The sequence below is a fragment of the Prosopis cineraria genome, unplaced genomic scaffold (genome assembly GCF_029017545.1).
Source record: "Prosopis cineraria cultivar Desert tree isolate PC_DT_omini unplaced genomic scaffold, ASM2901754v1 PC3, whole genome shotgun sequence".
NCBI lineage: Eukaryota > Viridiplantae > Streptophyta > Magnoliopsida > Fabales > Fabaceae > Prosopis > Prosopis cineraria.
Window position 1 is genome coordinate 6622833 of NW_026555334.1, and position 12687 is coordinate 6635519.

At 27.9% G+C, this 12687-nt stretch overlaps 1 non-coding gene across 1 annotated transcript; it reads left to right on the forward strand.

Moving 5' to 3' along the window:
• Positions 1–12140: 12140 nt before the first annotated feature.
• On the forward strand, positions 12141–12237 carry LOC129307541 (small nucleolar RNA SNORD96 family). Its single transcript, XR_008592430.1, has one exon. It is a non-coding gene; the product is annotated as a small nucleolar RNA SNORD96 family (small nucleolar RNA).
• The last annotated feature ends 450 nt before the right edge of the window (positions 12238–12687 follow it).

Genomic DNA, 12687 nt, shown 5'->3' on the forward strand with positions numbered 1-12687 from the left:
CATTTCTCTATTATCAAATGGGGCATAAGAGATTTTTTTATCAAAGGATCGGATAAATGTCTATTTAGCAAGTCATGATAGACATATATAACGTATGATAATGTTATTAATTGATCACTGTCCCAAGTTGATAGACTTCTTTTTATTAATGAATTCCTAATTAACAAAACATGTGACATTGAAAAGGATGATGCATGTTTCCATTAAAAAAAAATTAAGGGTATTAATTGCTCTATATCATCAAACTTAATTTAAGGTGCAAGTTACTCTTCTATGAATAATTTAGAGGTGAAAATACTCTTCAACTTATAGTCAATTCAAAATTAATTGTCAACATGAATGTATATTAGTCAATGGGCAACATTAAGGATTTTAACACTTGAAAAGTGACATTGCTCTAAATAGATTAGAATATCCTGACATCCTTGCGAAATATTTAATAAGAAAAAATATTATTCAATCCAGTACAAAAAAGCTAAACTTTAGTGCAAAGTTGGAAGATTAACAGTAGACATTTACCTATTATATTAGGATGCATACGATGTACGTAATGAAAGGATATTTATAAATAAAGACATACCTTAAAGTCTTATGTATACATATATAATCAAAGTGAAAGAGAAGACTCATCCACATTCCTCCTTTATAAAATTTTCTAGAGGTGGTTTGAGATCCGTTTTGAACAATTTAGTTTGGTTTTTTTGTATCATTATCAAATCAAGTTAAATTCGAGCATCGTCAAACCTAATTAAAGGCACTCAAAAGCTGCTTATACATCCACATGAACTTGAATTTGATATCTTCTATTAAAACCAACGCCTATTAATATCTGGTTTGGGTTCTAAAAGTACAATATTTTAGTTTTAATTTCCCGGCTCCGCGTCAATCCAAAAACGACGTTATTACTCCATAAATTCAGCATCAACTTACTGTATAGTATGACTTTGCACCAACAACCGTCATTGTATATATATGTTTTATTTTCTTTGCATGTTGGTTTCTCTGTCTGAGAGCAAAGATCAACTTACGTACAATATATTGATAGTATTCCTGTCCAAGTTTAAGAAGCAAGCTAATGCGTAATTTCTCTCTTACAGCAAACGGAGGATGAAGGAATATAATTGGTCCTTGCAGATGAGGGAAGAGAACACTTCTTCTTCTTCTTTTTATCATAATCAATGAATCTTGATATGTTTAGTGCATATTATTAAAAAGGTTAAAGTGCTCCTTTATTCTTTTAATTTTATATAAGATTTCATTTTAATTAATTTTTTAAAGTATTTTTAAGTCTTTTAAATTTAATGCCATATTAATTTTGTCAGCAAAAATTCCTATATTGAACTTCTAAATACTGACAAAATATTATTCAATGTTAATATATTAAGTTTAACGTTTTAAAATAATAAAGATTGGCCAAAAAAAAAGGGAAACGACAATCATTGGTTTCTATAGGTCCTTATAATCTCTATAATTTAATATCATTAAGGACCTAAGAAATAAATGTTACCCAATCGTAGCTAAAATTATGGAGATTAAAAATACTAAGGAAAACTGTATGGACTAAAACCAAAATTCAATGAAACTATAGGAACTAATAATCATTGAAACTAACGATATTAAAATTAGAAGACTGAAAAGTACTTTATAAAATTAAGGAATCAAATTAAAATCTTATAAAAAGATACAACTTATTTTTCAGATAATTAATTAAATTTACGTAAAATTAGCAATTATGGAGTATTTGCCTATATAAAAAAATAGGTACAAATGGTTATATTTTTTACTTTTTAGTATTTCATTTTAATTAATTTTTACTATTATGGTAGATTTTTTACAATGTTTTCTCTTTAAAATTTAACTTAATTTTTTAAAATAAGTCAATCACAGGTGTATACTCAAATGTTATTTACTTACAGTTAAGACTTATATATTTACTTTTATATACTTAATATATTCTCGTCCAATCAAATCAAGATATGTAATTTTTAATATGTTAATAATATTAATATGAAAAATTTATTATAGAATAAATAATTTATAATATGTACACCTATCTTGATTTAATTAAAAACAAGAACCTTAAGTACATAATTTTTTTCCTTTATTTATTAATTATAGGAAAAATTATTGCTAAGGATGTATAAAAAATAATATTTATTAGAAAGGATCTCAAAAATATGATTTTTAGAAGGTCTAAATATAAAAATATAAATTCTAAAATATAAAATTATCCCTAATCAAATCTCCTATAATTTATATAACCATATCTCAAATTTATTTTAAAATTATATTGAATTAATTATTGAAAAATAATTTTTTAATATATATTGAATTAATTAAATTTAATAACATATTTTTGTTTTTATCTAAGTGGAATTGAAATATAAATAACTTTATTTTTGTAACTTATGCGGTACTGCACACCAATTATTTTTAAGGTATTATTAACAGGTTTTATACTAAGGTTATAATAGCCAGGTACACTTATCTTGATCATTTAGAGTAGCTTTAATTTTTATGGTCTTTTATAATAAATTTTAGCAATATTATATCCCTCCCTTTAATTTTTCCTTTATTCTATAAAAAAAAATTGTTTCATGCTCCTTGATATCGAAGTCACACTCTTGCTCAAATCTTAACAGTAAAAGTTTAAACTTTTTGATTAAATTTGTGATTTGCAAACCCGTTAAAATCTTTTTGATTTTTTTGGTCTGAACGTTAAAATCTTTTTGATTGTGTTTACAGATCTGTTGTTGATTAGTTTATTTTTAAAAAATATTTTGAAAAATAAATCACATTTTTCTTTAATATCGGGCTCCTCTTTAATTTTTGTTATTTTCTTCTGAATTTTTATTAAGTGTTTTTTCATGCAGGGAGGCTGTAGGGGCTAAAGGTGGTGCTTCCTTTGAAAATTTTTAGAAAATTTTTATTTTACTTGTAAAAAAAATGTAAAAATTAGTATTAGCTTTCCCATATTTTAAGTAATTTTTAATTTTGCCTCCCATGTATTGGTTTGGATTTGTCCCGGTTTCGTGTTTTGTGGGGGAAAAAATGGTCAAAGTATATTACAAAGAAATTGCAATAAAGAAGACTCATTGGCAAGCAGGCCTATCAATTTCTTCAATTTTTTTTTTTTGGCCACGAACGCTTTTATTTTATGTTATAACTTTATTAAAATATTGAAATTGATGGCTAGAAAAGTAACTTAAATCGGAAGGAAAGTGTGCTTTAAAAGAGTCATAGATATCATTCTATATTATTCATATAGATTTTTTTACACTTATATTATTCTTATAGATTGATACTCCGAAAAATAATAATAATAATATCGATCTATATGATTTATTGTTAATATCTGTAGGAAGATAATGGCTTCGTTTTTTCCCCCGCTACTCTATCTGTTATCTTTTTTACAATTATCTCTTATTTTTATAATTTATTGATGTTTTTAAATATATTTTGTATAACTGTCTTTCTTAATTATTTTTTACCCTCATTTTTTAATTTTTTAACGTTTTCCTCTTTTAAATTTTAAAAAATAAGTCACATTTACTCAAAATCTCAAATTCAAACTTTTATTTTTTCCGTTGAAAATAAAATTGAATGCCCTTTTTATTTTTTTTCAAAAAAGGAATACAACAACTCACATAAATGTTGGACCCACAGAAACAACCTCAACAAACAAAAACCAATAATTTTTTTTTGTTTGAGCAAAAAACAAAAAACCAATAATTTATTAGGGTTTTTTTCATGCAGCTGCCAAAACCCTAGTAATTCACAATTAAAAAAAAAAATTGGTCAAACCCTAGCTAGCAGTATACTATAAATATTTGTCACTCTTCTTTAGGGCGACATAAAACAAAAGCTTCTGCAAAATTAGACTTCAAAGTTTCTCTTCGGTTTTTGAGTCCTCCATCTCTTCCTCCTCCGAACGAGAAGTGATTGAGGTAACCAACTCTGTTCAATTTGTGTAGCTTACAGATTAGCCTGTGGTTAAAGATTTCCCAACTAATTTATAATCATGGTTTTAAGTAATGAATGTTTTGAGACTTTCAAGTTGTGCAATGATTACTTACTAAATGGCGTTAATTTATATATCCCTGTGCTGTTATTCTGCAATTCTGAGACGCACGTTGTAACCTGTTGTATGTTCTCTTGCAATTTACTGTATCAGATTTGTTTATTTACTCAGATGCTTTACTTTGTTTGGAGGCAAACTTGCTATGTTTGCATGGTTCCAAGTAAAGCATCACATATAAATTTACTCTGACGTTGATGGTTCTGCTTCCTTTGGGAGTTCCACCGTCGGATGTCTCTTATGCTGTCCTTGTGGAGCATCGTTGCTGCCATTACTTCTTTGGGCTGCCCATGACAAACATTTATTTATAGATTTTTCAGCAAGGAAATTAACAAGTAATGTCATTGATTTTATAGATTAGCATGTGTTTGCAGATTTCTAAATTGCAAGAAAATCGTCAAGTTGACAGGCCTTGTCTTATTGCTGTGATTACTTTGTGGGACTTCATGAGACGAGATTACTTTTCTGAAGTATTCTTCAATATATGTTTGGTTTTTGATGTTGTCATATAGTCTCTCCCTTTTATTGAATCTGACATGCATGTTCCTGATTTCAGATTTTTGTGAACTCAGTTCGTTTTAGTGATGGAATTCCTAATATGTAGATTGGGGGGGGGGTTTTGGCAAACTTCCTGGTCGATAACGTCAAATATAAAATTTCTTCTATGTTATTGGTAAATTGGTAAAGAATTTACTATGTTATGAGACTTTCAAGTTATAAGTGATGATTATTATACTTACCAAAGGTTTTGTGACTGAATGGCATTTACATATATGCCTGTGCTGTTATTTTGCAATTTTGAGACGATGTTACCTGAGGTATGTTTTGAGTATCAGATTTGCATAGTTACTCAGATGCTTTTACTTTGATTGGAGGCAAACTTGCTGTGTTTGCATGGTTCCAAGTAAAACATCACATATAAATTTACACTGATGTTGATGGTTCTGCTTCCTTTGAGAGTTCCTCCGTCAGATGTCTCTTATGCTATCCTTGTGGAGCAGATTTCCTGCCATTACTTCTAGGGGCTGCCCACGACATACATTTATTTATAGCTTTTTCAACAGTTTGATTTTTGTTTCTGTCAAACTCGTTTGTTGTGTGTTCTGTTCATGGATGACATTTAATTTGTTGGTAAATCTTGTTTTTAAGATTAAATGTTCTTCATGCATGTTATGTATATATAGCCAATGATGAAATGAGTCCACAAAATTTCTTATTTCATTGGATATTGAATGGCTCATAACTAATTCTTGGTTTAAAAAAAAATAGGGAGGAAAGAAAATTAAGAAGAAAAAAGTTTTTAAAAAATGGTAAGAAAAATTTACTATTTTTTGAAAATTTTGCACCTAATTTTCTCTCCTCCTTGTTTTCTTATTTTTTCTCTGTTCAAATTAAGCCTAAGCCTTGGTGTCTTTCTGCAATTCCGAGGCTATTTACTTGAAGGACCTTGATCGAGATGTGTTTTATTTGATTAGCCTGCAATTATAGTTAATCATGTTTTTCAGTCAATCAAAATAATCAATGGTCAATTTTCTGAGTCAAATGTGCTTTCTTCTCCTTTCCTGCGATATTGTTACTGATATATATATGCCAGTTTTAAAAAATAATTTCATGGGCTACTGTTAACTCATTTAATTTTTAGAGGTAAAAGGAATATTTTTGTGGCAAGGCTTCTTTCATGCTAGCACCAGCTAAAATGCTTCACTATATTTTATAAAGAATATTCCTTCTTAAAATAAGAGACATGAAAAATCTTTAAAAAAGGATAATAAAATGGTAAAATCGCTATGAATGCTAAAGTTGATAATTTAAGCCAAAGTTAAAAAAATTTAGCAGTTTGTATCAACAAAAATTCAGACCAAACATGATCAGATTACATCTTGGCTTGAATTTTGCCCTTTTTAATTTAGTATTAGCATGCATACAATGTATTTTATAATGATTTGAGGTCTATAAACAGAGATTCGTTTTCAAGTCTCATTCACACATAATCAAAGTGGAAGAGAAGACTTCTCCCTATTCTTACTTTATAAAATTTTCTGGAGGCAGCTTCTCATCATATTGGATATCAAATTTGGACGGTCAAATTGGATTTAATGATTGAAACTCAATTGTTTTTAAAAGTAAAAATTAAGATTTAAATTTGATCTAAACGGTTGAGATTTATGCAATAGAAATGCAATGAAGAGTAACCTAGTGAAGAAAAACCAGGTCCCAAGCTCAATCCACTAATTATATAGTACATTTTTAATCATATTACGTTACTCTAATTAACCAGGATTGAAATGTTGGCGTGTTAGATTGTTTTATTCATTTTTTTTTTTTACATAAAAGGAGCCCATTTTACTAATTTAAAAAAAAATATTGTACACACTAACCAAAAATAGGAAAAAGAAAAAAAAGGATGCAAGTCAAGCTAATTATTTTATTCATTAATCTTAAACTTAAATTAAATGAATATTTAAAACATTATTAATAATTCTAATTCTAATCTAATAACTTGTGAAGATTGTGCATAAATTTTGTATAAACTTAGGGAGAATAACAATAAAGTCCTACAATTAGAGTTCCTAAATTTATAATTGTCTAAATCAGTATTTGTAATTTTAAAAAAATTATTGGGAACTTGACTACTGTAAATTTATTGCTTTGGGACTTTAATGTCATTCTCCCATCAACTTATCATGTGCATATGTAAAATAATATATAGGTATTTAGCTTTATATACTTAATAATATTTTTATCCAATTAAATCAAAATAAGTGATTTTCAATATATTAACAATATTAATAATAAGAGTTTATCATAAAATAAATAATTTATGAGAGATACACATGTCTTGATATAATTGAAAATAAATATTTTAAATATATAAGACTAATTACATAAATTTTTCCCATTATACGTGTGTTTTCTTTTCCTTGCATGTTGATTTCTCTCTTCACGCAAAGGGAAGACGAAGGACTTGGTATTTGGAGATGGGGATAGAGCACACAACTTTTACAAGAAACAGTGGAATTCATCTTAGGTGCTTATCATAGGGTGATGCAATCTAGTTTTAAAGAATTAATTTAATATTTTTATTTTATATTTTTTAAAATAAAAATTTATAAAAATTATAAAAAAAGTTTTAATAAATTTTTTATGACTAATCTAGTCTATATTTAATTTGAAGAGTCCAATTTAATATTAAATTTTTTGTATATTGACTATCTAGATGTATTTTGTATGATCTAAATTTAAAATTTTTAACTTATAATTTTTTAAAACATATTTTTTACAAATTATAGTTAAAATATTATATATATTTTATTTTTAAATATTGTATTTATCAAAATAAAAAATTAAAACTTTAAATATGGACCTTGCAAATAAAAAAGTTTAGGTGAGTTTTGGGTTCTTGAACTTACCATGGCTAGAGCATACTAGTCTCAAATAACACTCATAGATCGGCAATGGGATTTGATCCCACAACCTTGTGGATTATAGGTCAACTTTATAAATTTTAGACTGATATTTGTTAGTGATTTATTAATAATACATTTTGTTAGCATAAGGATTCTAACTTGAGCTAAATTCATTATTTAGGTAATTAAGAATGTATAGATTTGGATTTGACACAAGTTTAAATCTAAGTTCTACCTCAATCTATTTATAATTTGAAATCTTTTCTAAACTTCTATTATTTCAAATTTTACCTCAACATTTTCGTAATTTGACTAGCCCATTGTTGGCTTCGAACATGACCAAATTGCTAATGGCCAATAGGATCGAGCCGCCGACTAGGATTAGACGGCAGACTTCTACTGGGATCGTACCGCTGATATCAACGGAGATTAAATGGTCGGATCCTGCCATGATTTGGACTGACAACTTTGATAGGGACCAAACTAGTGACCTTGTCCAAGACTAAACAATCAATTTCCATAGAGATCAGATTGCTAGCATTGACCAGGGCAAGATTGCTAGCGCCAGCTAGGACAGGATCGCCAATGCCAATTGAGATTGGATTAGTTTAAGATAAAAGGCTTCTCAATGTCGGCAGTTTGGTCTAAGTAAAAGTTTACAATTTGGTCTTAATCATTGCCTACACTCCAATCCCAGTCGATGCCAGTAGTCTAATTTCAGTCTTTGCCTACACTCTAGTCTAGGTCAATTTCAACAATGCAATCTATGTGAAAGTCAGTCATCTGATCCCGATATCATCACCTATACTCCGATCTTGGTCGACATGGGCGATCAATTCCCAGGTAGTGCCGATAATCCAATCTCAATGGAAGTCAGCCTTTTAGTTCTAGTCATCACCAGCTGTATGATCCCAATAGAGGGCTACCGTTCGATCGCGATAAAGGGTTGAAGAGAATATGCAAATGCACCTACACTATGTATCCATCTATCTGTTTATATATATATATATATATATATATAGCAATCATAGAATTTTTTAAGGCAATTCAAACGGCTATATAACTTAATGATTTAGCAATAATAATTTATTCATGCAGCCCACAAATTGGTGTGTTAATAATGATATATGAATTATTTTATATATCAACATTCAAAAACAAAATCAATCATGCCAACTATAAATCAATTAACAAATTCAATAAAGTCAAGGTAATAATGAAAATTATTTCAAAAAGTTTTTATAATGGCAATCTCTAGTGACTTGTACTCACAAAAATAAAATAAAAAAAGTTTCTCTCAATTTCCATAAATTAATTCATGGCATGATTTCAATTTTCATAAATAGAATGACTATATACTATGCCACCAACTTTTTTTTTTTGAGCAAAAGCCACCAACTTATTCCCTTCATAGTGTTAATTATATATAGTTATTTCCATAAATTAATTCAATGCACGATTTCAATTTCCATAAATAGAATGACTATACTTTTCATAAATTAAATAATCAAATCATGAATTATTTGATTGCATCTAAAAATATTTTATTGAAAAATTGTTCAACCTTCCACTTGTCAATAGAGGAGATAAAGAAAAAATTAAGCCTTAATTAACGGAAGAAATAGAAAACTTAATTTCCTGGATAAATTAAATTTTATTTGTGCAGAATTATATTCCAGCATCCACGTGTCGTTACGGGAGATAAAGGTAGAGTTGACATGGCTTCATAATATGTTGCCACATGTGCTTTAGGTTCCTGATTTTATTTAGATATAGGGTTTGTTTGGATAGCATTTTTAGTCGATTATTTGAGAAAAAATTAATTTTTGTTAAAATTATCCAAACACCTGTTTATCCAAAAAATTGATTTTTGCTCAAAGCTGCCAAAGTCAGCCTCTACGTTGCATTGTTCAAAGAAATGGAAAAATTACAAGAAAGGCTTAATAAAAAAATTATAAAAAAGGCACAAAATTTAATAAAATTAAAGTCAAACTCTCTTCTCTTATATTTTTTATTAGTAAAATTCAAATTTTGAATCTTCAAAAAAGTTATTAATATAAGTTCCTATCAATCACCATCTTTTATTTAGCACTTGCTATAAAATTAATTTAAATAAAATATTAATTGATAGATGAAAATTAATTTAATTTAATTTAAAATTGAAGGTCATTACAAATATTGTTGCAAAGATCCAGAGAGAGCGATTTTGCATCATTTGTTACATTGCTATATTTTTTATGTTGCCAAAATTTTTAAGCAATGCTTAACATCTTCATTAGATATGACTTATATTTGTAATATTATTAGAGATTAACTTGCACATTATTATCTTCATTAATTATTGTAAAATTAATGTTCGGTATTTAAGAATTAAATCTTTCTCTTTTATTAAATTTATTTGAACTAAGATATACTTCCTTCGTTCAAAAATATAAAGTATTTTTAATTGAATCTCACCTCTCAATAAAGTAGTTACGTACTTTTCAATGAACCTTATCTTTTTATATTTACCCTCATTAAACACCCGATAATAAATATAAAGTCATTATCAATAGGGGTATTTTTTAAAAAATATAATGATTACATCTCGAAAGACTAAAAATATCTCATATTTTTTAACATCTAACTCCTCAAAAATGCCTTACATTTTTGAACGGAGGGAGTATTGAGTTATTTATTTATGTAAATTAAAATTATTAATATTAATATAATTTAAATTTTTATAATTAATCAGATATATAATTTAAATAATATATTTTAATTTTTAAATATTATATAAAAATTTATTTTTGAAAGGCAATGTCCTCTATGATAATTTATACAGCTAAAATTAATTCTGAATAAATTATCCAAATATTTTTTATTTTATTAAAATTAATTTTAGAAAAACAGTATCCAGCAAAATGCATTATAATGTAATTAATAATGATTGAAATCTATCATTTAATTAATTATTTTTATAATCTATTATATTCAACTAAAATTTAAATAAGCACATATATAGATATATCGGTATAGATGATTGAAATTGCTGTCTAGAAAAGAAAGTAACTTAAATTGAAGGAAAGATATCATGTGCTTCAAAAGAGTCATCAATGTCATTCTATATTATTCATATAGTTTTTTTTTACCTTCAAATTATTTATATAGATCGATACTCCAAAATAATAATAATATCATTATTTAAAAAAATTATATACTTAATTTTACATACTTGGTGCATGCTTGCAATTTGGAGGAAGATAAATGGCTTTGTTTTTTCCCCTACTCTCTCTGTTTTCTTTTTCACAATTATCTCTTTTTTATATAATATATAATGATGTTGTTTTAACTTTTATATTTTGATATTTTCTCTCTTAATTATTTTTATTCTCATTTTCATTTTTTAATGTTTCCCTCTTTAATTTTTTTAAATTTTAATTTATCTTTTTAAAATAACTCACATTTACTCAAATTGTTATTTTTTTCGTTGGAAATAAAATTTAATGCCTTTTTGAAAAAGGAATATAACAACTCACATAAGTGTTGGACCCACAGAAACAACCTCAGCAAGCAAAAACTAATATTTTATTATGTACCAAAAAAACCACTATTTTATTAGGTTTTTATCTTTTGCCAATTCAGCCGCCAAAACTCCAGTCGTTTCACTATTTATAAAATATTTAAAAAAAAAGGCCAAACCCTAGTTAGTAATATACTATAAATATTCGCACCTCTCTTCTTTAGGGCGACGCAAAAGCTTCTGTAATATCAGACTTCAAAATTTCTCTTCGGTCTCTTCCTCCTCGGAATGAGAAGTGATTGAGGTAATTACCGACTCCCTATTCAATTTGTAGTTACAGATTATTGCTTTGTGTTTTCCGATTTCCCAAGTTAACGTCGCAATTAAGAAAATCATCGATGTTGACAGATCATGACTCAATGCTGTGATTGCTTTTTGTGGGACTGGCATGAGAGACAAGACTACTTTTCTTAAGGTTTGTTCAATATATATGCTTGGTTTTTGATCGTGTCATAATAGTGTCCGTTTTTTGAATATGCCTTGAGACGTAAGTCTGATATTTCGCTTTTACCCAATGACGATATATCACTTCACTTGCCAGATATAGTCTTTCAGATTTCTGAAATTTTCGTTCTTTCAGTGATGGAATTCCTCCAGTAGATTGGGTCATGTTTCTAGGTAATGAATCTAGGTAATAGTGTCATTTATTTCTTTGCTGTTATTCTGCAATTCTGAGATGATGTTATACCTGATATATGTATGTATGTATGTATGTTTTGAGCCTCGCAATTTATTGCATCACATTTGTATAAGTGCTGAGATGTTTTACTACGATTGGAGGCAAACTTGCTGTGTTTGCATGGTTCCAAGTAAAACATCACATATAAATTTACTCTGACGTTGATGGTTCTCCTTCCTTTAGGAGCTCCTTCGTTGGATGTCCCTTATGCTGTCCTTGTAGAGCAGATTTGCTGCCATTACCTCTTGGGGCTGCCCATGACATACATTTATTTATTTATTTATAGCTTTTTCTACATTTTAATGTTTAATTTCTGCCAACCTAGTTTGTTGTGTTCTGTTCATAGACGACATTTAATTTGTTGGTTAATCTTGTTTCATGATTAAATATGCTTCGTGTCATTCTGTATGTAAATAGCCAATGATGAAATCAGTCAGCAAAATATCATATTTCCTTGGGGACTGAATGGCTTATATCTAAGCCTTGCTGTCCTCCTGCAATTATGAGGCTAATATTCACTTGAAGGACCTTTCATGTGATGTTTTTTAGTTATTTGATCATCCTGCAATTTTAGTTGATTTATGTTTTTCGTTCAATCATCTCATTACAATTAAGAAAGGATGATTACCTCATTAAATTAAATTTAAAATATTTCAACTTTTCCTCCCGTAAAATAGGAAGGATATTAATAATAAATGTTACGTTGAACTTTTATTGAAAAGCAGATTGAAATGATGAATGTTTTTTTTTTTGGGGCCAACATGATAAATGGGTGAGGCCTACAATTTGATGTAGTGGGCCCTTTTCTCAATATTTGAGCCTAACAGTAAAACAAGACAATCTGAAACTACGTTAAATTGAGGCAATGTTGGGATTTCGCGTTTCATGCCATCAACAACATGAACTTTTAAAAAAGAAACTGATATTAAGTCAGTAGAGTTGAGAGGCATCTTTGAAGTTG